Genomic DNA, 22,595 nt, shown 5'->3' with positions numbered 1-22,595 from the left:
TATATCTAACTTTTAGATCAGTTCATGAGGAATACACGGATATAATATAGCTTGGAAATTTATGCTGGAACACAATTCTCTCAGCAGTGATTACTAGAATAATATACCTACATGTATGCTTTGCATATGATACATAAAATAAGATAACCCTTCATCTCATTAAACCCCTGAGGAAGCCAGATTGGGCGAAACGCGTCGGGTACTGTGAGATATCTTCTGAACATATGTTAAATAGCTTTGTACTTAAGAATCAATTCACATTAATAGGTGTTTTATTGTTGCTATATGTTCATTTATTTCTGCTTAGAACAGTCGGTCTTTGTTACAGTTAGGACCATTTTAAAATATTTCAAGAATAAATATTTGCCCGCAAATCTTGTCTGCTTCTACTCTCCTATGTATATATGTATATCCAGGCTGGCCATAGTTTTATAAAGCCACATAATGAGAATCTTCCTAGATATCCTTCTGAGACGTATTTTATCTTTATATTTAATATCCTCCATTGGTTTATTTTTACCTGAATAACTCTGTAATAAAATATCTGCTTCACTCTGCAACAACCGACATTCAGAGGTAGTGGTGGGTCAATGATTACCAGCAGACTGACATCTAATGGTAGAAAAAGGTACTGCAGAAGGAAATCTCTGGAATGAAGGTTACTACTGCAGCAAATAATATCTATAACAGTTGAATATGCACCTGTCATTTTTATCTCCAAGCCTGGAGCTCTGGAATACCCCTGTTTACTTCAATGCCACTCTAAACAATAGGAAGCACATCCCCATAATAAGCTGTAGGGGGCATACACTGGTTTTGATAGTTGGGCATGAGGCACACAGACATTTTCATTTCATACTTACATACAGTATCTTTGCATATTTTGGAGCAGCCAAAAAAGCAGCATTTCTTCCTTCCTTCACAATCTGCGTCACTGTAACAATGGTATTCCTTCTCGCCATGACATTGGCCAGAGCCAGGTGGTGTGGGGCATCTTCCATATTTATCCTCTAGAGGGCAGAAATGGTCATTTATAGGAGAATTGAGAGCTGACAATGCAATAGGTCTATGAGATGTATAAGATTACACGGGTGAACAAACACTTTCTGGCCAAACTGATTAAAGTGATTTTAGGTTATGTTTGATGCACAGATTCCTCATATGGTATTGGTTTTGTTAAATTGGCTCTAGTTTGTGAAATAATAACCTCATAGAAAACTAATGAAACATGAAAATTAATCTAGATATGCCTACGTATACAGAATGACATTTGTGGAATAATGTCAGTATATTGTATATTCAGTATATTACAGAACTAATCACACAGAAGTCATTGATAAGCTGAGTTTGTATGATTTCTGCTGATAGGACGGCTCCAGCAGTATTCTGCCATCACTAATGACCTGGGGGGGAATCTCCTGTACATTAATGACCTGGGGGGGTCTCTTGTACATTAATTACCTGGGGGAGGGGTCTCCTGTAAATTAATGACCTGGGGGGGCACCTCCTGTACATTAATGACCTGGGGGGGAATCTCCTGTACATTAATGACCTGGGGGGATCTCCTGTATATTAATGACCTGGGGGGGCACATTTAGTATAATGGAAGCTTCTGATTGGTTGCGGTATTCCCAGCACTCCTATAATTAATCCCACTCACCATATGGATTCATGCATTCTGCTTTGCAGTTAATTTTACAACATTTCTGCCTCCCGTGACAATCGGTGTCATAGCTGCATGAACGGTAAATGTCGCGCTCACAATGTTTGCTTGAAGCATACATCCCCAGCGCCTCCGCCTCTAAGATGGGTCAAATTCCTCTGTTTATTCCTGCACAGAAAGAGATTATTATTGGCTTTAATTCTGATTACTACAACAGCCAGAGGTTCCGAATTATGGATGAAGCAGGAAGGGGTTTGAACCTCTGCCAGTTATAAAATGCATCAATGGGACTGACAGGTTGGGGGGTTCTTTGTGCCTTATGGAGGGGTGCAGGGCCAGGCACAAAGTGCACAACATTGGAGCCCAAATCTGACCAAGACTCCAACCATGGACCATGGATTTCATGTTTCTCGGCCTCAGCAAGGTCTGACCCCAAAATGTGTGACCCCAAAATGTTTTTATCACTTTTCCAGCTCTGAGCATTGCTGATTGTAAATGACGCTTGTGTCCGCCTTGGTGAGATTTGTTTGTTGTATTAATGAACAGGATTTATATATAGCGCCAACATATTATGCAGTGCTGTACAATAAATAGGGGTTGCAGATGACAGATACAGTGACACCGGAGGAGAGGAGCCTGCTCTGAAGAGCTTACAATCTAAGAAGAATCTACCCCAATATGACCCCAGGAATAAAATCCTGACAGAGGGTGTTCACGGAGACAATTCAGATTTTTCCTGGATTGCCGAGTCGCTGTGCATGGACAGACACCATTCAGGGGGACTGGGGCTACCGTATTCCCCATCCTTATTTTATGGGAGAGCTGTGAGGATTGGAAACATATGAAATCCAGAAATACCACTTTAGTCCCTCTGCTTATTCCCCGGTCTGATGCCCTGACGGTGGGGTAAAAATATCTGACTGCTATTGTGGGGCATTTATTGTTCCGGGCATTTCTAAATATGACATGATCACCTGATCAGGGGAAGTTATAGAAAAGCAGATGATTGGTCCTGAAATAACGAAATGATAAACCCCTGAGGACTGCTCCATTCTGAACATAAGGTGTACTTCTCCAGTCGGTGGATAGGGGGCTCCACTGACTGATCTTACAAATCGCTCCCTTCATAGTAATTGGATGACGTTATAGAGCCCACTGTCCATGCGATATTATTATAGCAATTGTCCCAAGGCTTGGCCAAATATCTGAGGCTAATCACTGGGAGGGGGTTTTTAAATTGCAGGGTAATAAAGCTGAGGTGATCCAGAACTGACCCAACCATAAGAATCAGGTTCAGGCCTTCCCAGGGATTTCTGACTATCACCTCCTTATTCACATTTTATCACTTTAGATTCACTTCTGATTGATTTTCCTATTGGGGAGGATTCACTGATGAATAAATGGCCGCCTGAAAGGTAGACGACCTTTATTTTCCCAAAAGAGGGTTTATATAACCAGCCAGTGTTTTATTACCCTGATGTCTCCTGAGATTTGGACCAGGAGCGATGCTGTCCCAAGTGCACAATGGGGAAGAACATTTCATAATTTATTGCAGCGTGAAATTCTGGATTTCTCATCCGATAGAAAAATCCCCCCAGCCGCTCTCTCCGCTCCTCCAATGACCTACTAATGACTTCCTCACTCATAACCTCATCACACGCACGGTTACAAGACTTCTCTAGAGCTGCCCCGATTCTCTGGAATGGTCTCCTCCTCCTATTCGGCTTGCTCCTACTTTCTGCTCATTTATAACCCAACGCTTCCCCCTCACCTATCCGTCACTACTTCCCACCATTCCATATCCCCCTCCTATTGTGTGATACTTCCCCCACCTCCTAGATTGTAAGCTCCTCTGGTCAGGGTCCTCTCCTCCTCCTGTGTCACTGTCTGTACCTGTCTGTCATTTGTATTTAATGTACAGCGCTGCGTAATAAGTTGGCGCTATATAAATCCTGTTTAATAATTTAGTGAGTAGCGAGTTGCCCTCCCCAGGTGTGTATGGGGGGGTCACATACTGCTGTTTATGCTTTGTTACCCCTGAACCCTGGCTGGCGCCCCCTGTTTGCAGTGCTACTTACATTCAGGTTGTACGCACTTCATGTCGCAGTAGGAGGGGCAACATTTCATGGTTCCTTGGCAGCTGTTGTCGGAATCACATTCTATCTCAGAATTTATGTGCTCACCGTTGCTGGGGGCCCCCAGGACAAATTCCTTTCTTGGGGGCTGGAAAACACGGGAAAGCAATTTATTACCAAATTCAGGGTAAGGGTGCAAGTTATTTGTAACCCCCCTCCCCCCAGTCCTCACATTGTACAAATACACCAACCTGCTGCTGTGCACCCCTGAAATCTGCCCCGTCCTGGGTAATAGATGCCCTGGTGGTTACTTGGCCACCTTCCCTCTGATGATTCCAATACATAGGAAACGCTGAGAATGGAACACGATTTGTTAGCATGCTCCTTAGCTGGAATTCATTCATTACCCGTCAGTGTCCCTAAAACTCTGCGCTACAGAAATGGCCTCAGGTCTGGGGGACTACAATGGGGGGCAACAATTGGGAAGGGATAAGTGACCCCCTCTTGTGTCTCTCCTAGACCACCCACTGTACTTTCCTGACTATAATTTACCTTTCATTTATGGAAATTTTGCACACTTTATTTTTTACCTTTTGGGACATGTTCCCACAGTACAACGGATTCTGATGTCATATTATCATCGCAATGGTCTCACAATCAGTTGTTTCCTGAGGCACGCGGACTCATTTAATAAAGCTCACTGGAGAGGATTTCCTTTCATCGGTGAGCTTAGTCCTAGCCCATTGTGACAATATTGTACATCTTTATAATATCTGCTTATTTCTGCTTGATTTATTTCTTTACAAACCCGGAAAGTCCAGAAAAATACCCGATCAACTGCCACAAGTCAATGGATTAGGGGGGAATAAGGGGTGTCAGCCCTGCCCAGTTGTCTTCTGTTAAACTACTGAAACCATGCAATCGTTCCCATCTCTATCACAATATAGATAACTTGTAGTCCCATGCCAGGAAGCAGAATTACATCCATGAGATGACACAGGAAGTGTGCCCAGGACAGATCCCACTTTCTGGTAGGATCAACAGGTCTTGTTGCATTATCAATTATATATTTAACAAATAAAAATGAAGCAAATAATAGAAATGCATTGTTAAGGTTTAAATACAGAAGAGGGGGGCAAATAATCCCCATGATAATCAGTGAAATCTAATCTCTGAAATCTTGTCCTTTACAGGCTTTCATGACATCCAATGCAGAGCCAGGAAAAAAAACAGTGTTCTCCTTTGCCAAATAGTAGTCATTATGTCTCCACGGGCCTCTGGAATAAGAGGTCACATCTGGGGACACACAATCCCCACTATGACCCATCTGGGGACACACAATCCCCACTATGACTAATGTGTTCCCACCTGTTAATGTGTTCCCACCTGTTAATATGTTCCCACCTGTTTAATGTGTTCCCACCTGTTTAATGTGTTCCCACCCCAATGGTGGGGCTCGGTGACTCTGATCTTCAGGACTGTGGGTTCTCATTTGTGAGGCGGGAGCGATATTTGGACAACTTGTTCACATAAGTATGTTGAGTTAAAGATGGACAGGACTCATAGATCGGGTTTGGGGAAGTTTTCAATATTCCATTTGTGCTCCTTAGCGGCAGTGGCCTTCTGACGGGAGACTTCTTCGAGATCCGCTGTCAGGCTTTTGAACTTGGACACCCATAAAACTTTATCGGCTATGTCGGCCAGTTCAGGATCGGGCTGACTTATCCCTGTCACTATGTTCAGAGCGGATGGGTCGATGTCCAGCGGTGTGACACGGAAGGACAGCAAACTCGCTGAATCTTTCTCCAAATGCAGCTTTCATATTGTTCATATCACGGTGTAAATCTTCACAATTTGTGTTCTGACCTCTCTCAGGGAGGGGAAGTGAGCGCGCGCACCTCTCGGTACATCTCCGGCAAACACGGTCATCTTACGCACAAACGCCAGAATATCCCCCAGTACCTGCAGGGCCGTGCTTCCCTTTCCCAGAAGTGACTTGTCATATCCACCATGAAATAAAAGTTTCCAGCCACCGATCTCTGTTGTGCAGCAGGAGATACGAATCTCTCCACAAAACCGTCGGTGGTTTAACCGTTTGCAATTATTTTGTTCACAATCGTAATAACGAGGTTCATCTATTCTGACTCCAATTGTTGTAATAGTAATTATCTGATACGCCTGGCCTGATGGAACTGAGACAACCACTGCTGACAATCTTCCAGATAGCTTCAACTCACCAAACACCTTGAATCCACGAGTCGTCATTGTGCATGTACAGATGAACAGGTTTTCACAGATGTCCAGGTATTTGCAGGTGAAATGGAATATTCCTTTCCTAGCCTCAGCAGGTTACTAGTTACAATCATGGAGAATCATACAATGAAGTGACGTCATAAAAAGAGATGAGGCATGCAGAAAAATAAGTGCAATAACACATAGAGCACAAGATGACAGTAGAATAATGCAGTAAACATAAAGCATAGCTCTAACACAAACACATTGCACTGACAATAAAACTGTTGGAGGAAATACATCATCACTTCTCATCACTTCCACGCATTCAGGGGGAATGTTTGAGCACACGGTGCTTCTTGCTGCAAGATTCAGAGAAACGTTATCAGCTCTCCATCCAGCGACTTTTGAAGTAAATTCAAAAAGCCGTTCTGTGCTCCTCTCATACTGGGTGACCATCCATGGACACTGACACAGGTGAGGGGTGAGACAGGTGAGGGGTGAGATAGATGAGGGGTGACACAGGTGAGGGGCAACACAGGTGAGGGGTGACACAGGTGAGGGGTGAGACAGGTGAGGCGTGAGACAGGTGAGGCGTGAGACAGGTGAGGGGTGACACAGGTGAGGGGTGACACAGGTGAGGGGCGACACAGGTGAGGGGCGAGATAGGTGAGGGGCGACACAGGTGAGAGGGGTGAGACAAGTGAGGGGTGACACAGGTAAGGGGTGACACAGGTGAGGGGTGACACAGGTGAGGGGTGAGACAAGTGAGGGGTGACACAGGTGAGGGGTGTTTATTCCTTTGGCTTCCAAAGGAATTGTGAAAATACAAATATCCTGTCCCCGCGCTTGGCCCGTTAGAGAGTTCAATCAGTTCTTCCTGCGGCCCATCACATATCAGGATAACAGTGCTGTCTGCTCGATATCATTCACTTGACTCATCAACGGCGATTGAATATTCTGGAGCTGAACTGATGTCATTAATTTGCTTACTGGTGACGCCATTTTATTGGGCGAACGATTCTTTCATGTATTCTCCGTCTGTGAACGGCTTCCCCCTCCTAACGATCTGATGAACGGCCACAAACGTTACCCCGCTCCTTGAAAGTGTTCTGCAACTCTCCGTAGTTATTCGGAAATCGCTCTCTTTCACCCATCTTCAGTTTACTTTTCGGAAATTGCTGAGTGCTTGTTTTGTAAAAGCTTTTCATGTTTGCTAATTTCTCGCCACGTATCAAGCACACAGGTAAGCCAGCGTCATTGGCAGTGAAGGAATCTGTCCATTCTGAGATTCTTCTTTTTCGGGATGTATTCATGGTTAGCTTACCGCGGGAGTCGCACACTCAAGAAGCCGCCTGCAGGTAATGGCGAGGGCTATAGACGTGGATGTGACGCATAGTTTAATTAACAAATTAAAACTTTTTTTAAAATTTGATGGTAAAGTATTACCTCAAACTCCAAGATAACTGTGCAACAAAATAAAAAAAAAAATAATATATCAAAAAAAATAAATGAATAAATAACCGTTCAGGCCGCTCTCACGTACCGAACATTTAAGCGAGAACGGCCTTGTAATTCGCCATGAGGTCGTGTTCTCACCGAACAAACAAGGGAAAATGCAGGGGGAAGAAATGGCGACTATTTCCGGAAGGAATGGCAGGGCTGGGAGCGAATCATTTGCTCCCAGGATGCACAGCAAGGCCCAACAGCCCAATCAGGAGAGGTCAGAGCACAGGCATATTACAGGGAATGGGGGAGGGGTTAGTCACTCCATCTTGTGTTCTGTATGAGGAAAAGCTAGCCATCCGCCATTACTTGGTCAGCGTGGTGCATGGAGGCAGCGGGTCCCTTGGTACAGCCACACAACTGAGCTATTTTACCAGTGACCAGTGGCTGCAGATGGAGACGCTGTGCAAGGTACTGGCCCCCTTTGAGCAGGCCACAAACGTTGTGAGTCGGGAGCGCTCAGGCTGGAACGACGTCATACCCATCATCTTTCTGCTTGATAATACCCTGTGTGATGGAAAGTGGCGATGGGAGAGGAGGGGAAGAAATGGGGGAGGAAGACGAGGGTGACATTACACACCATAGTGCACAGCCAGCATCAGGAGGAGCAAGAGGAGGAGGAGGAAGATGATGATGATGATGATGAGGGAGACCATGTTGGGGCTGCTGGACAGGACCCATCCAACCCGCATTTGTGCTGTCACACCCCGGGCATTGTGCGGGCGATGGAACAACAGGAACTGCTGCAGCTTGAAGAGGAGGAGGTGGGTGATGAGGAGGAAGATGTTTTGGGGCCTACTGAGGGACAGGAGGAGGATGAGCCCAGGGAACCCCTCTTTCATATGTGTGTCCACATGTTACGATGCCTTTGGAGGGACCCTGGCAAGTGCAGCATCAAAAACCGTGATGATTACTGGCTGGCCACCCTTCTGGATCACCGCTACAAAGACAAAATGTCAGTTTATACCCAACCCAGCGCAAGAGAAAGAAATGTGACCCGCCTGAGCAGAATATTATGCGACTGGCTGTGAGGAGTTCCGCGCACCACATTCCACACAGGGAGCTCAGCCGGACACCACCTCCACCTTATCCTCCTGTAGCGGCAGCAGCAGCAGTGGTGGCAGCAGACCACACACCCAAAAGTGTAGGCCAAGGCAGGGGGGATAGTAGCCAAAAAATGTTTGCTGACCCCTGCTGTAGAAGAATGGGCTGCAGGCTCAACCAATCACTCACTGACTTGTGGATAGTTGGGGAACACCTATAGAGCCAGAGATGGTGGCAGATCACCTACACCTCATCACCCACCTACAGAACTAGGGAGGGTGGGAGGTCACCTCCTGCTCACTCAATCACCAATAGACCCAAGGAGGGCGGGAGGTCACCTCCTGCTAAACCAGTCACATAAGGACTAGTGTTGGTGTTCGAATTCGGGGTGTTGTCCTTATATTCGACCAAATATGGCTGTTGGAATTGGGATAGACCCGACCCCCCCCCAAAAAAAACGAGATTTAACAGCAAAATTTGCATAACAAATGTAAAGATGTAAAGGGGAAACAAATGTAAGGGGAAAGATTTAGGGGAATGGTGGAGGGATATTTAAACTAGGACAGAGGGGGGTAGGACAGGTAAATAAGGTGGCAGGAAGGTTAGTCAGGGGTCAGACACTAGTGTTCCAAAAATATAAAAATGAAGGATCACCTTCATCATTTGAAACCTATAAAGAATATAACAAAAGCTGTAAAAAGGAGATAAAGTGTGCAAAACTTCAAAATGAAAGACAGATTGCAAAGAAAAGTAAGGCAAACCCCAAAATATTTTTTAAATATAATAATAGCAAAAAGATCAGATCTGAGCATAAAGCCCCCTAAAAGGATGTGGCTGGGTTGGTAACTGGGGATAAAGACAAGGCAGATTTCTTAAATACTTTTTTTTAGCTCTGTGTACATGAAGGAAAATGGCAGAGCTCAAGTTCAAATTCATAATAACAATGTCACTGCCTTAAATGAGTCACAATGGCTCAGAACTGTTTTGAATGAGAAACAGCTGGGAAAAAATAAGGTTGACAAAGCACCAGGACCTGATAGATTACATCCATGTGTACTCATAGAGCTGAGCTCAGTTATTTCAAAGCAAATATTTCTAATTTTTAGAGACTCTTTAGTCACTGGCAAGGTACCGATGGATTGGCGTAAGGCCACTGTGGTTCCTATCTTCAAAAAGGAAGCAAAGTCATTACCAGGTAACTACAGACCCGTTAGTTTAAAAAGTACTTTCTTGTAATAAAAGAGGAATAGACTGCAGAGATGGAGACATAATCCTGTACAAAGCATTGGTCAGACCACATCTGGAATATGCAGTCCAGGTTTAGGAATTTTTTCCCCTGTTGAAGCAAATTGTACCCGGGGTTTTTTTTTTGCTTTCCTCTGGACCAACTATGTCTTATAGGGTTTTATACCTGGGATATGTTTATTTCCCTAGACTTATGTCTTTTTTCAACCTAAAATACTATGTACCTCCATTACCTGCACTTTTACATGACATCCCCATGTTCTCACCTACGATTCACCCATATTGAAATTTGTGTCATACCCCACCCTGGGGTGCTCACATTCATTTATTATGCCCCGTGGGGTGAAGTGATGCATTCCCGAGTTGTGACTTTGGCCTAGAACCCTTGTGGGCTATGTCTCCCTGACTGGGGCCCCCAGTGGAGTTTCCGTGGTATCTCACCCATACTGGGAGCAGCAGGAAATGTCAGGGGGTAATAGTGAGAGATTCCGCCTATCACTCCATACAAAGCAGTGAAACTGCCACAAACTGGCTACATTTAAACTAGCCAAAATGAACCAATTCTATCAGACAGCAATATTGACTCAGCGAGTTAAATGCTGAAAATGGCGAAATCTCACTTAATTTTTATAAACATTTGTCCTCTGATAAAAAGAAGATTTGTTTGCCCAAATCACCTGTTCACCTGCAATCATTGTGATTAAACATAACCAGACTGCTGGGAGCTCCATCATCTGAAGCCTGCCAAAAAGATTTTATCAAATTACTTTCACTCACCGACAACATTGGTACACTTTATTTTACATTTGTTTATGCAGCACTTTTCTGTGTCCTGTTCACAATCAGAGTCAAAGTAGCATTGGTTGAACATTTTGCCTTCACAAAATTCATAGTTCACTGGTGGACAAGATCCGGATCTTGGTACTGCAAGAAAGAAAAATGTATTGGGAGATCGCCCGTAGCAACAGGGAGTGTTTCAAATGGGAAACAGGGCCAGCAGGGTATCCATACAACAAAGGTTTTTATTCACTAATACTATTTCCACAGAAAAACAAGCCCCAACACACAAAGCACACCCCCATATACATGTCACTTGTGAAGTCTGCACCCCAAAAGATACAGCTCACCCGTGTATCCGTATCACCAGAGAGATCTGCACCCCAATACATACAGCTCACCCCCCAATATCCATGTCACCAGAGAGATCTGCACCCCAATACATACAGCTCACCCCCCAATATCTATGTCACCAGAGAGATCTGTACCCCAATACATACAGCTCACCCCCCAAGATCTATGTCACCAGAGAGATCTGCACCCCAATACATACAGCTCACCATTGTATGGGGTTTCTTTGGGCATTGCTGATAAGCCCCTTTGAGAGTAGTCACCTTTTTTCCGACAAGTTTTCCAAATTCGTAAAAGTCCGTGAAGGCGAAAAGCTGTGAAAATGAATATAGGCTGCGCATGCTTCAATACTGGACAGTGGCGGAGCAGCCTAAGTGCTTGGGAAATATCATCATGTGTGACAACATTTGAGGAGGGCTGGTTGTTTAAATGGGCCTGGCAATTTCCCTGTGATTTAGAGCATTCTGCTCACATTGCAGTGATACATGCCAGCTGAGCTGTGGAAAAGGTAAAGGAGAATTACAACTCTAAAGAACTTACCTCTGTAAGGAGTGCTCTCTGGGGGAATAGAAGAGGGGCAAACAGTGTCTGGGCTCTGGAGGATTAACAAGATGTGAGTTCCGGCACTGCAGAGATTGAACAGTATTATGCAGAGGCCTCGGGTTCTAAAATCAGCCATGACAAGGGTGAAGTTTTCTGGATGGGTTGGAAAGGGGAGAGTTTTGACCTCTCAGATACCTTTCACAAAGGTCAGAATGGTACAAACATGAGCAAGTTTTTAACTATTTTCAAAGAAAACATTTTAATTCCTGGGGGGGGGGGGGATCAAGGTCACAGGATAATTCATTATGATATGGATTCAATAAGAACTGCATAAATAGCAGTGCAAACCTCAAACACTTTTTTAAGAGAATCCACACATTACAAGTTCAATGAGCACACTAAAACAAAGACGAATACATACATTTGTACACAGAAACAACCAAACCAAGAGCAACTAGAAATCATCAACATTTCAGATTATGAACAACAGGTCCTGAAATTGGGTCTAAACTTTGGTTCATACAAAAATGCAAACAAAAACTTTTTTACAAAGTAGAAATTAAAAAAAAAAAACTGTTAAATGTCAATTGGATCCAGCTGAATGTCAATGTTAAAATATAGATGATTATAGAACCTTAAAGACATTCTATATTATTCTTTATAATTCTAATGCACAGATGTTATGATGTATAAAACTAAGAATTAGGACCAATTCATTAGCCAACAAAAATGTAAAATATTTCCAGATTTACAATTAAATATCAATATCGGGAGAGATCTGTACCCCAATACATACAGCTCACCCGTGTATCCGTATCACCAGAGAGATCTGCACCCTGAAACATACAGCTCACCCCCCAATATCCATGACACCGGAGAGATCTGAACCCCAATACATACAGCTCACCCCAGAGTATCCATGTCGCCAAGGAGGTCTGCACCCCAATACATACAGCTCACCCCGCAATATCCATGTCACCAGAGACATCTGCACCCCAAAACACACAGCTCACCCCCCAATATCTATGTCACTGGAGACATCTGCACCCCAAAATACACAGCTCACCCCCCAATATCTATGTCACCGAAGAGATCTACACCCCAATACACACAGCTCAGCCCCCAATATCCATGTCACTGGAGAGATCTGAACCCCAATACATACAGCTCACCACAGAGTATCCATGTCGCCAAGGAGATCTGCACCCCAATACATACAGCTCACCCCCCAATATCTATGTCACTGGAGACATCTGCACAACAAAACACACAGCTCACCCCCCAATATCTATGTCACTGGAGACATCTGCAATGTCACCAGAGAGATCTGTACCCCAATACATACAGCTCACCCCAGAGTATCCATGTCGCCAAGGAGATCTGCACCCCAATACATACAGCTCACCCCCCAATATCCATGACACCAGAGAGATCTGCACCCCAATATATACAGCTCACCCTGAGTATTTTTGTCATTGTTAAGATAGTAAAGAGGAGAATTTTCGGTTCTTTTTATCTTCATGTGATTGGCCCCGGGGCCTTCATACAAAGTTTACAATATATTTTCGTGTCCACTTACCTTTGGGTTCTACACATTTGGTGTCACAGAAGGAGGAGCAGCACGTCTTTGTCCCACTACATTCCGAGTCATAGGTGCATTTCATTTCCGATTGTTCTTTATCACAGTACTGGGGACGGTTTGGAGCTCCAGGACAAGTCCCGGGCTTTGGAGCTGAAACAATGGAAAGATCATTAATTGTCCGACATTCTCTCCATCTGGAAGTGAAGGCATTCCTTACCTGAGCACCATGGGGAGCGGGATCTTTATTCATTGAGTGGCCTGTCAGTATTATCTCATGTCATTGAGGAATATTGGACTCATCTAATAAATCAGAACTCCGGCATCACATTGTGATTACCAAATTCTGGGTTTCAGATGAGATGGGGAATGTGTGTGGAGGAAGCGATACTACTGATGGAAGCCATGAAAAGATCAGACACCATAGGATTGTATGAAAAGACTTTCACTTGACGCACACTGCATACACAAATACCCACAAAGGAGATGGATATCTGAATGATCACCAGATTATTATTAGTTTGATTTTTAATGAGCGGTATCATATGGATTTACAATTGTTGCATGTTATGTGATTCTTGACATTTCTGATTTCACGTAGAGCACAATTTTATTTTCACACAAGCCCAATAAAGTTTGGTGAGTTACAATTTTCTCCAGGATAATATAAAGATAGTTTAGTGATTACCCTGAAAATCCCAGAACCAAATATTATACAGGATTTATATGGCGCCAACATATTACACATCGCTGTACAGCATATGTCACAGTGACCTCACCTCGAAATATTTCTGCTTTCCTGTGCTGGATTTAATACATTTAGAGATGCGACTTTACTTTGTAGTTTGATTATTCACATTGTTCTGTGAGATGAATCTACATGTTGTTATCCTTCTGCTCACTTACCTCCCAACCAGACATGGAGCTGGAAATTTCCCCACTATCTCAGGAATATTTCCAGCCCTATGATAAATAATTGTTTCTTCATTATATTATCCGGAAAGAGATGACAGAGGGCTTTGGATGTGAAGAGTTCAGGATGTGGCAATCCCTTCCATACAAAAGTCAGAACTTCAGCAACTCTCCAAAGCTGGAGAAGATATACTTTCATCAGTGAACCTGAATAATCCAGCAAACCTGGAATGGATCTGGGCCAGGATGTAAAACATTTGCTAACAAATAGCAAATTACATTTAGGAAATCCATTCCAGGTTTGCTGGATCACCCAGGTTCACATATAAAAGTGTATCTTCTCCAGCCTTGGAGAGCTTTAATAAATCAATCCCAATGTGTAGAGAAGGAACCTCCAGGTACCTAAAAGTCCTAATTGTCTTTTACTTTGGTAACAAATACCAAAGAGGTGAGCCAGAGGCACCAATACTTCAGAGCACAGAAACTGGCAGGTATTATTATTATATTATTATGTTATTTGCAGGTAATGGGGATCACCAGGCAGGTAGCTGGAGGTGCCCATTATTTACAGTAAGTGACAATGCTGGAATATTTATGTACGGACCTTCTTCCTGTTTACTATTATCATATCAGTGAGACCTTATGACAATGGAACTCCATGATGAGATCTGCCAGCCAGGCATTATTCTCCTATAAATAGAATCCGAGTCTATTCTCTCACCTGTGTCAATTTGTATTTGAACACAATTTCTCCCACACGCTTCCGGACAGCACTTGTAATTGGGAGGGCAATCAGAGTCATAGTTACAACCATTAGACTGCCCCAAGCAAACAAGTAAGGGTTTAGAGGGTGGTGGACATTTTCCGTATCTGTCTGTGAAGAGACAAGAGTTAGGCAATACACAGTCTTTAGTGATTATTATTATCACACAGCTATAACTTATTTTTTATTATTTATTTCATTATTTTCCAGTACCGGCTCTGTATCCTACTGAAGTCTATACAAATAATTTATTGCAGGAATGCAAGCTGTCCATAAAGGGAATCTCCTCGGAAGGGATATTTCTCAGAGCTTAGGCTATACAGGGAAACCATGAAATGTAAATGAACATGTTTATGACATGATGGCTGCACAGAAGTGATGTCTTCCTTTCCTAACCACCCAGATGTCTGATATGGACAGAAGGAAGATTCATATACTGATTTATGGTGAAGAATTTGGTTTTAATATTAAGGTGAGAAACCATGTTATCTTGTATTTATCATTTTAATTCATAAAACAAAAAAACTATGCAATGTGCATTTTACTCCCCATTGTTTCAATGTTTTCTGGGCAAAGTGTAATGTGATACAATAAGATATTCCAGATTCCAGACAAAAACCCCACACGTGTAGCATGCTCTGCCAATTATAGAAAATACGTTTCTTAGAATGACTTTTTACATTTTTTACATTAGACATGGTCCCAGAGCCCACCTCCCCTCTGCAATGTTGGGGAAAGTACTTTGCAGAGCTTTGCAACTAACTCCAAAAGTAGGGAGCCGTCCATTATTCCAGATGTAACCAAGGTTATAAAAATTTTGTGTCATTTATTAAATCAAATTTATTCTAAATTGAGCAAAGTTGATCATTAAGAACTTTTCAAAAAACAACTAAAATATTTTAAAAATATAAGAAAATAGGGAGGGAAGAGAAGAGGAGGGGAAGGGAGAGGGGGAAGAGGCGAGGAGGAAAAAGGAGAGGAAAAGAAAGAAGAGGAGGGGACAGGAAGGGTAAGGAGTTGGGGGGAGAGGAGAGACAAGAAGAGTAGAGTAGAGGGGAGGAGATGAGGGTTAGGGGAGTAGAGAATAAGAGAGGAGAAAAGAGGTGAGGGAAAGAGAAGAGGGGCGAGAAGAGGTGAAGAGGATAGAAGAGGAGGGGAAAGAGGAGGAAGGAGAGACGAGGACAGAAGAGATTAGGAGAGGAGGGGAGAGGAGGGAAGAGGAGAGGGGAAAAGAAGAGGGGAGAGAAGAGGAGAGGAGAGAGGAGGAGAGGAGATGAGGGAAGAGGAGAGGAGAGAAATGGAGACGCAAGGAGGTGAGGATGGAAGAAGAGAGGAGGGGAGAAAAGGGGAGAGGTGAGGGGAGGAGGGAAGAGCAGAGGAGAGAAGGAGAGAGGAGGTGAGCAGAGAAGGGGAGAAGAGGTGAGAGGTTAGGAGGAGAGGAGGGAAGAGGAGGGGAGAAGAGGGGAGAGGAGAGGAGAGAAGAGAAGTGAGGATGAGGGAAGAGGAGAGAAAAGAAGGGAAGAGGAGGGGGAGAGAGGAGGGAAGAGTAGAGGAGATGAGGGAAGAGGAGAGGAGAGAAGGGGAGAGGAGAGGGGGCAAGAAGGGAGAAGGAGAGGAGGAGAGAAGAGGGAAGAAGAGAGAAGAGGAGAGAGAAGAGGAGAGGAGAGAAGAGAGGAGGAGAGAACAGGAGAGTACAGGGGAGGGGGTGAGGAGGGAAGAGGAGAAAATGGGAAAAGAGGGGAGAGGTAAGGGGGGAGAGGAGGGAAGAGGAGAGGGGGCAAGGAGGGAGGAGGAGAGGAGGGGAGAAGAGGGGAGAGATGAGGGGGGGGAGGGAAGAAGAGAGGAGGGGAGACGGGAGGGGGGAGAGGAAGGAAGAGAAGAGAGGATAAGGGGAGAGGAGGGAAGAGGGGAGAGAAGAGAAAAAGAGAGAAGAGGAGAGCAGATGAGGTAAGAGGAGAAAAGAGATGGGGAGAGGAGTGGGGGTGAGGAGGGAGAGGAGGGAAAAGGAGAAAAGGGGAGAGGTGATGGGGTAAAGGAGGGAAGTGCAAAGGAGAAAAGGGGAGAGGAGAGAATAGAGCATGAGGGAAGAGGAGAGGAGGAGAGAAGAGGGAAGAGGAGAAGTGGGAAGAGGAGAGGGGGTGAGGAGGGAAGAGGAGAGGAGGGGAGAAGAAGTAAGAAGTGAGGAGGGAGAGGAGGGATAAGGAGAGGAGAGAAGGGCAAAGGAGAGGAAGAGGGGATGAGGACAGAAGATGAGAGAAGGGGAGAAAAGGGAAGAGGTGAGGGGGGGGGAAGAGGAGAGGAGAGAAGAGAAGAAAGGATGAGGGAAGAGGAGAGGGAGAGAGGAGAAACGGGAGAGGAGAGGGGGTGAGGGTGGAAGAAGAGAGGAGGGGAGAAGAGGGGAGATGTGAGGGGGGGGGAGGAAGAGGAGAGGAGTAGAGGGGAGAGAAGAGAAGAGATGATGAGGGAAGAGGAGAGGAGAGAAGAGGAGAGGAGATGAGGGAAGAGGAGAGGAGAGGGGGTGAGGAGGGAAGAAGAGAGGAGGGGAGACGAGGGGAGAGGTGAGGGGGGAGAGGAGGGAAGAGGAGAGGAGAAGAGGGGAGAGGAGAGTAAAGATTGGGAAGGGAGAGGGGGCAAGGAGGGAGAGGAGTGGAGAGGAGAGAAGGACAATAAGATAAGTTAAAGGTAGAGAGGAGAGGACAGGTCCAAAGATAGTCAGAAAATAAAGGGAGGAATAATTAGAGCCATTAAGTAAAGAGAAGAGGAGGAAAGGGAAGGAAAGGTGGAAAAGCCATGGTAGAAGACAATGAACATATTATAACCTCTCACATGATTGTGTAGGGACCGTCTGATAACATATGAGCACCAATACGCTGGGGTTAGTTTGGTTCCTCACAATGCACCACCAACACTGAACATTTCCAATATAACAGTAGAAGAGGAAAGAAGTGAGGAGAGATGGGGAGAGATTGGAGAAGAGGATACAAGTGAGAGAGAGAGAAGAATACAGAAGGTAAGAGAATGAAGAGAAAAGAGAAATAAAATAACAAGAGGAGCAAGTGAGTGAGAAGTAAAAGGCAAGTGAGACGAATGAGGAGGAAAGAGGAGGAGAAAAGGAAATACAAGAGGATTAAGGAGAAATCAAGAGATAAATGGGGCAGATAAAAGGAATAAAATGCAGGGGAGAAATGGACAAAAGAAAAGGGTGGGGAGAATATAAAAAGAAGGAAATGTGACAGCAGAAAAGAGAAGTGAAGAGAAAGGGGGGAAGTTGGGGTAATAAGAAGTGAAGGGAAATGGGAGCTTTACCATGCCTACCATTATGACCACTGACATGTTCAGATTGGACCACCCTTAGGATGATGGTGAGAGCTAGAATCGTGGCTCTCATGTTGTTGTCTGGAGGAATAAATTTGTATCTGGAATCTACAACTGGATTTTATAAGCTGATCTCTGGAGAAGATTGGGGGGGGGGGGGCTGTAATTTATTTCTAGCCATTGTTCTAAGTTTAACAATAGGCTTTTAAAGTCTGAAGACATCAGAACAATGGTACAATAGGTATAATATATAAATGTGTTTTTCGCTACACATGATACACTTTTACCCAAGCCAAGAAACAAAATGTGTGTACAGGTGTGTTTTCTTGTTTTCTACCTGCAATGTGTATATACGTACCTATGACCTACAAGGGCTCAGCTTGAATAAACCATCTCTAGGTTCTATTCTGCTACAACATGGCCAGATGAATCCATCATCAGATTTTTACTTGAATTCTGTCTTTACAACTTACTAGTTTGGGGAAAGGGTAACAGGACAGTAATACCTTCCCATCACTCTCCCTGAGCCGTCATGTCACTGAATGCCTAGCTATTTATTATGATCAAATAAGCCGACTCTGCTATGGATATCATGATGTGAAGGTCAAGGTTTCTGGCCGCATCTGGCAGCATTTCCTCCATGTGGATATGGCTCTTTCTATCACCATTTGATTCTTGCTGGGCTTTAGCTTATCCAATGGGCACTGCGTAGTAGTAACAATAAAATGATTGTATTTATTTCTTGTTCCTATTGTAAATAGGAAGTTCACACTGGAAAGATGAAAACACAAAATCTTAAAGCAGAAGGAAACCCTCCTATACTCACCTATGTCCATTCCATCCCAGGGCACCAGCACCTTCATCTCTTGCTCCTTGCAATATTTGTCCATCTTGATTAGCTAGGATAATGTAAGTCCTACACAGGGGTGCTGGAGTTCATTCAGGCCCAGCGGGACATTTTCCACTGCAAAGGATTGCTTTCCATCACTAGGACTGAGAGGTAATATTGAATATATGAATAATCAGAGTACATCAAGGAACAATAAACAGAAATATGAAAGTGTCAAATGTACACACACAAACTGCAAAATGTATTCCCATGGGCAAAAGGAGGAACAAAAGTGCAGATGTAGCTCACAACAAGTGTCAAAAAGCCCAAAAGAAAGAAAAGGGCATTTCAAACAAATAAAATGAAGGATCATTGTCATCATTTGAAAGTTATGAAGAATAAAAAAAATGTACCTGTCCCTCTATATACGTGTCCCTCTATGTACCTGACCCTCTAAGTACTTGATCCTGTATATACCTGTGCCTCTATGTACCTGTCCCTCCATTTACCTATGTACCTGTTCCCCTATGTACCTTTATGCAACTATCCCTATACATACCTGCCTTTCAATGTACCTGTCCCTCTATGTACCCGACCCTCTATGCAACTGTCCCTGTATGTACCTGCCCCTCTAAATACCTGTCCCTGTATATACCTGTCCTTCTATGTAAATATCCCTGTATATACCTGCGCCTCAATGTACCTGCATCTGTATACACCTGCCCCTCAATGTACCTGTCCCTCAAAGTACCTGTCCTTGTATATACAGTACCTGTCACTCTGTGTACTTGTTCCTCTATGTACCTGTCCATCTATGCACCTGTTCCTCCATATTCATGTCCCTCTGTGTACCTGACCCTCTATCCAACTATCCCTGTATGTACTTGCCCTTCAATGTATCAGTTCCTGTATATACCTGTCTCTCCATTTACCTGTCCCTATATATAACTGTCCCTCTATGTACCTATTCTTCTATGCACCTGACCCTTTATGTACTTATTCCTGTATATATCTTATTCCTGTATATACAGTGATACAGGAGGAGAGGGATATATGTCCCTCTATATACCTGACCTTCTATGCAACTATCCCTGTATGTACCTGCCCCTCAATGTACCTGTCCATCTAAATACCTGTCCCTGTAAATACCTGTCCCTCTATGCACCTGTTCCTTTATATTCATGTCCCTCTATGTACCTGACCCTCTTTACAACTATCCCTATCACTATGCACCTGTCTCTCTATATATCTATACCCCGATGTACCTGACCCTCTATGTATCTATCCCTGTATATACCTGCCCTTCAATGTACCTGTATCTGTATATACCTGCCCCTCAATGTACCTGTTCCTCAAAGTACCTGTCCCTGTATATACAGTACCTGTTCCTCTATGTACCTGTTCCTTTATGTACCTGTCCCTCTATGCACCTGTTCCTCTATATTCATGTCCCTCTATGTACCTGACCCTCTTTACAGCTATCCCTGTATGTACCTGCCCCTCAATGTACCTGTCCTTCTATATACCTATCCTTCTATGTACCTTACCCTTTATGTACTTCCTATATTTACCTGCCCCTCAGTGTACCGGTACTTGTATATACCTGCCCCTTAATGTACTTGTCCCTCTAAGTACTTATCTCTCTATATATCTGTCTCTCTAAGTACTGGTCCCTCTATATACTTGTCCCTCTATGTACCTGCCCCCCTATATACCTGACCCTCTATGCACCATCCCTATACTCTATGTACCTGTCCTTCCATATACCTGTACCTCTATATACCTGACCCTCTATGTGCCTTTCCCTATACATACCTGCCTTTCAATGTACTCATCTCTCTATGTACCAATCCCTGTATACACTGTCCCCTCAATGTACCTGTCCCTTTATATACCTGTCCCTCTATATACCTGACCCTCCATGTACCTGTTCCTCTAAATACCTGTCCCTCTATGTACCTGTCCCTGTATATACCTGCCCTCAATGTACCTGTCCTTTTATATACCTTTCCTTCTATATATATGTCCCTCTATGTACCTGACCTTCTATGCAACTATCCCTGTATGTACCTGCCCCTCAATGTACCTGTCCATCTAAATACCTGTCCCTTTATGCACCTGTTCCTTTATATTCATGTCCCTCTATGTACCTGACCCTCTTTACAACTATCCCTATCACTATGCACCTGTCTCTTTATATACCTATACCCCGATGTACCTGACCCTCTATGTATCTATCCCTGTATATACCTGCCCTTCAATGTACCTGTATCTGTATATACCTGCTCCTCAATGTACCTGTTCCTCAAAGTTCCTGTCCCTGTATATACAGTACCTGTTCCTCTATGTACCTGTTCCTTTATGTACCTGTCTCTCTATGCACCTGTTCCTCTATATTCATGTCCCTCCATGTACCTGACCCTCTTTACAGCTATCCCTGTATGTACCTGCCCCTCAATGTACCTGTCCTTCTATGTACCTGTCGCTCTATGTACCTGTCCTTCTATATACCTATCCTTCTATGTACCTTACCCTTTATGTACTTCCTGTATATACCTGCCCCTCAGTGTACCTGTACCTGTATATACCTGCCCCTTAATGTACTTGTCCCTCTAAGTACTTATCTCTCTATATACCTGTCTCTCTAAGTACTGGTCCCTCTATATACTTGTCCGTCTATGTACCTGCCCTCCTATATACCTGACCCTCTATGTTCCATCCCTATACTCTATGTACCTGTTCCTCTATATACCTTTCCATCTATATACCTGTTCCTCTATGTACCTGTGCCTCTATGAACCTGTCCCTCTATAAACATATGTACGTGACCCTCTTTGTACCTATCCCTGTATATACCTGACCCTCAATGTACCTGTCCTTCTATATACCTGCCCCTCAATGTACCTGTCCCTCCAACTACCTGTCCTTCTATATACCTGACCCTCAATGTACCTGTCCCTCCAAGTACCTGACCTTTTATATACCTGACCCTCTATGTATCTGTCCCTCTATGCACCTGACCCTCTATGTACCTATCCCTGTATATACCTGTCCTTTTATATACCTGTCCCTCTATGTACCTGTCCCTGTATATACCTGCCCTTCAATGTACCTGTTCCTCTAAATACCTGTCCCTCTATGTACTCAACCCTCTATGTACCTGTTCCTTTATACCTGTCCCTCTATATACCTGCCCCTCTATGTACCTATCCCTGTATATAACTTCACCTCAATTTGTCCTTCTAAATACATGTCCCTCTTTATACCTGTCCCTCTATGTACTTGTCCCTCTATGCAAATTCCCCTCAATGTACCTGTCCCTTTATATACCTATCTCTCTAAATATCTGTCCCTTAATGCACCTGACCTTCTATGTACCTATCCCTGTATATACCTTCAACTCAATGTACCTGTCCCTCTATGTACCTGTGTTTCTATGTACCTGTCCCTCTATGTACCTATCCTTGTAAATACATGTCCTTTTTTGTACCTGTCCCTCTGTGCAATAAAGCCCAGAATATGTGCACTGCAGTCCACCAACATTGTTAATCAATTCACCACAGTGGATTTGCTTTTCAATGAAGGAGAGTACTGTGGGGTGCTGCTCACTCCTCAGCCCCTCTTTTCATAATTATACAACAGCACAGCGCTGTGTGTACAGTGCCTGTTTTTTTATATGTTTTTATATAGAAATAATCAGAAAAGGTCATTTTCATCAATAACCATCTGCTGTTCTTTGGACATCCGTATAGAGCTTTGGA

General features: G+C 43.9%; 1 long non-coding RNA gene across 1 annotated transcript; it reads right to left on the bottom strand.

The window, feature by feature from the left end:
• Nucleotides 1-13,039: 13,039 nt before the first annotated feature.
• On the bottom strand, nt 13,040-18,070 carry LOC140330103 (uncharacterized). Its single transcript, XR_011920620.1, has 3 exons — nt 18,006-18,070; nt 14,649-14,801; nt 13,040-13,168 (listed from the first exon to the last, which is right to left on the bottom strand). It is a non-coding gene; the product is annotated as an uncharacterized lncRNA (long non-coding RNA).
• Nucleotides 18,071-22,595: the final 4,525 nt, after the last annotated feature.

Source organism: Pyxicephalus adspersus, chromosome 4, assembly GCF_032062135.1.
Source record: "Pyxicephalus adspersus chromosome 4, UCB_Pads_2.0, whole genome shotgun sequence".
NCBI classification, from domain to species: domain Eukaryota; kingdom Metazoa; phylum Chordata; class Amphibia; order Anura; family Pyxicephalidae; genus Pyxicephalus; species Pyxicephalus adspersus.
Note: the sequence above shows the minus strand (reverse complement) of the source record. Positions and strands in the feature narration are given on the sequence as shown.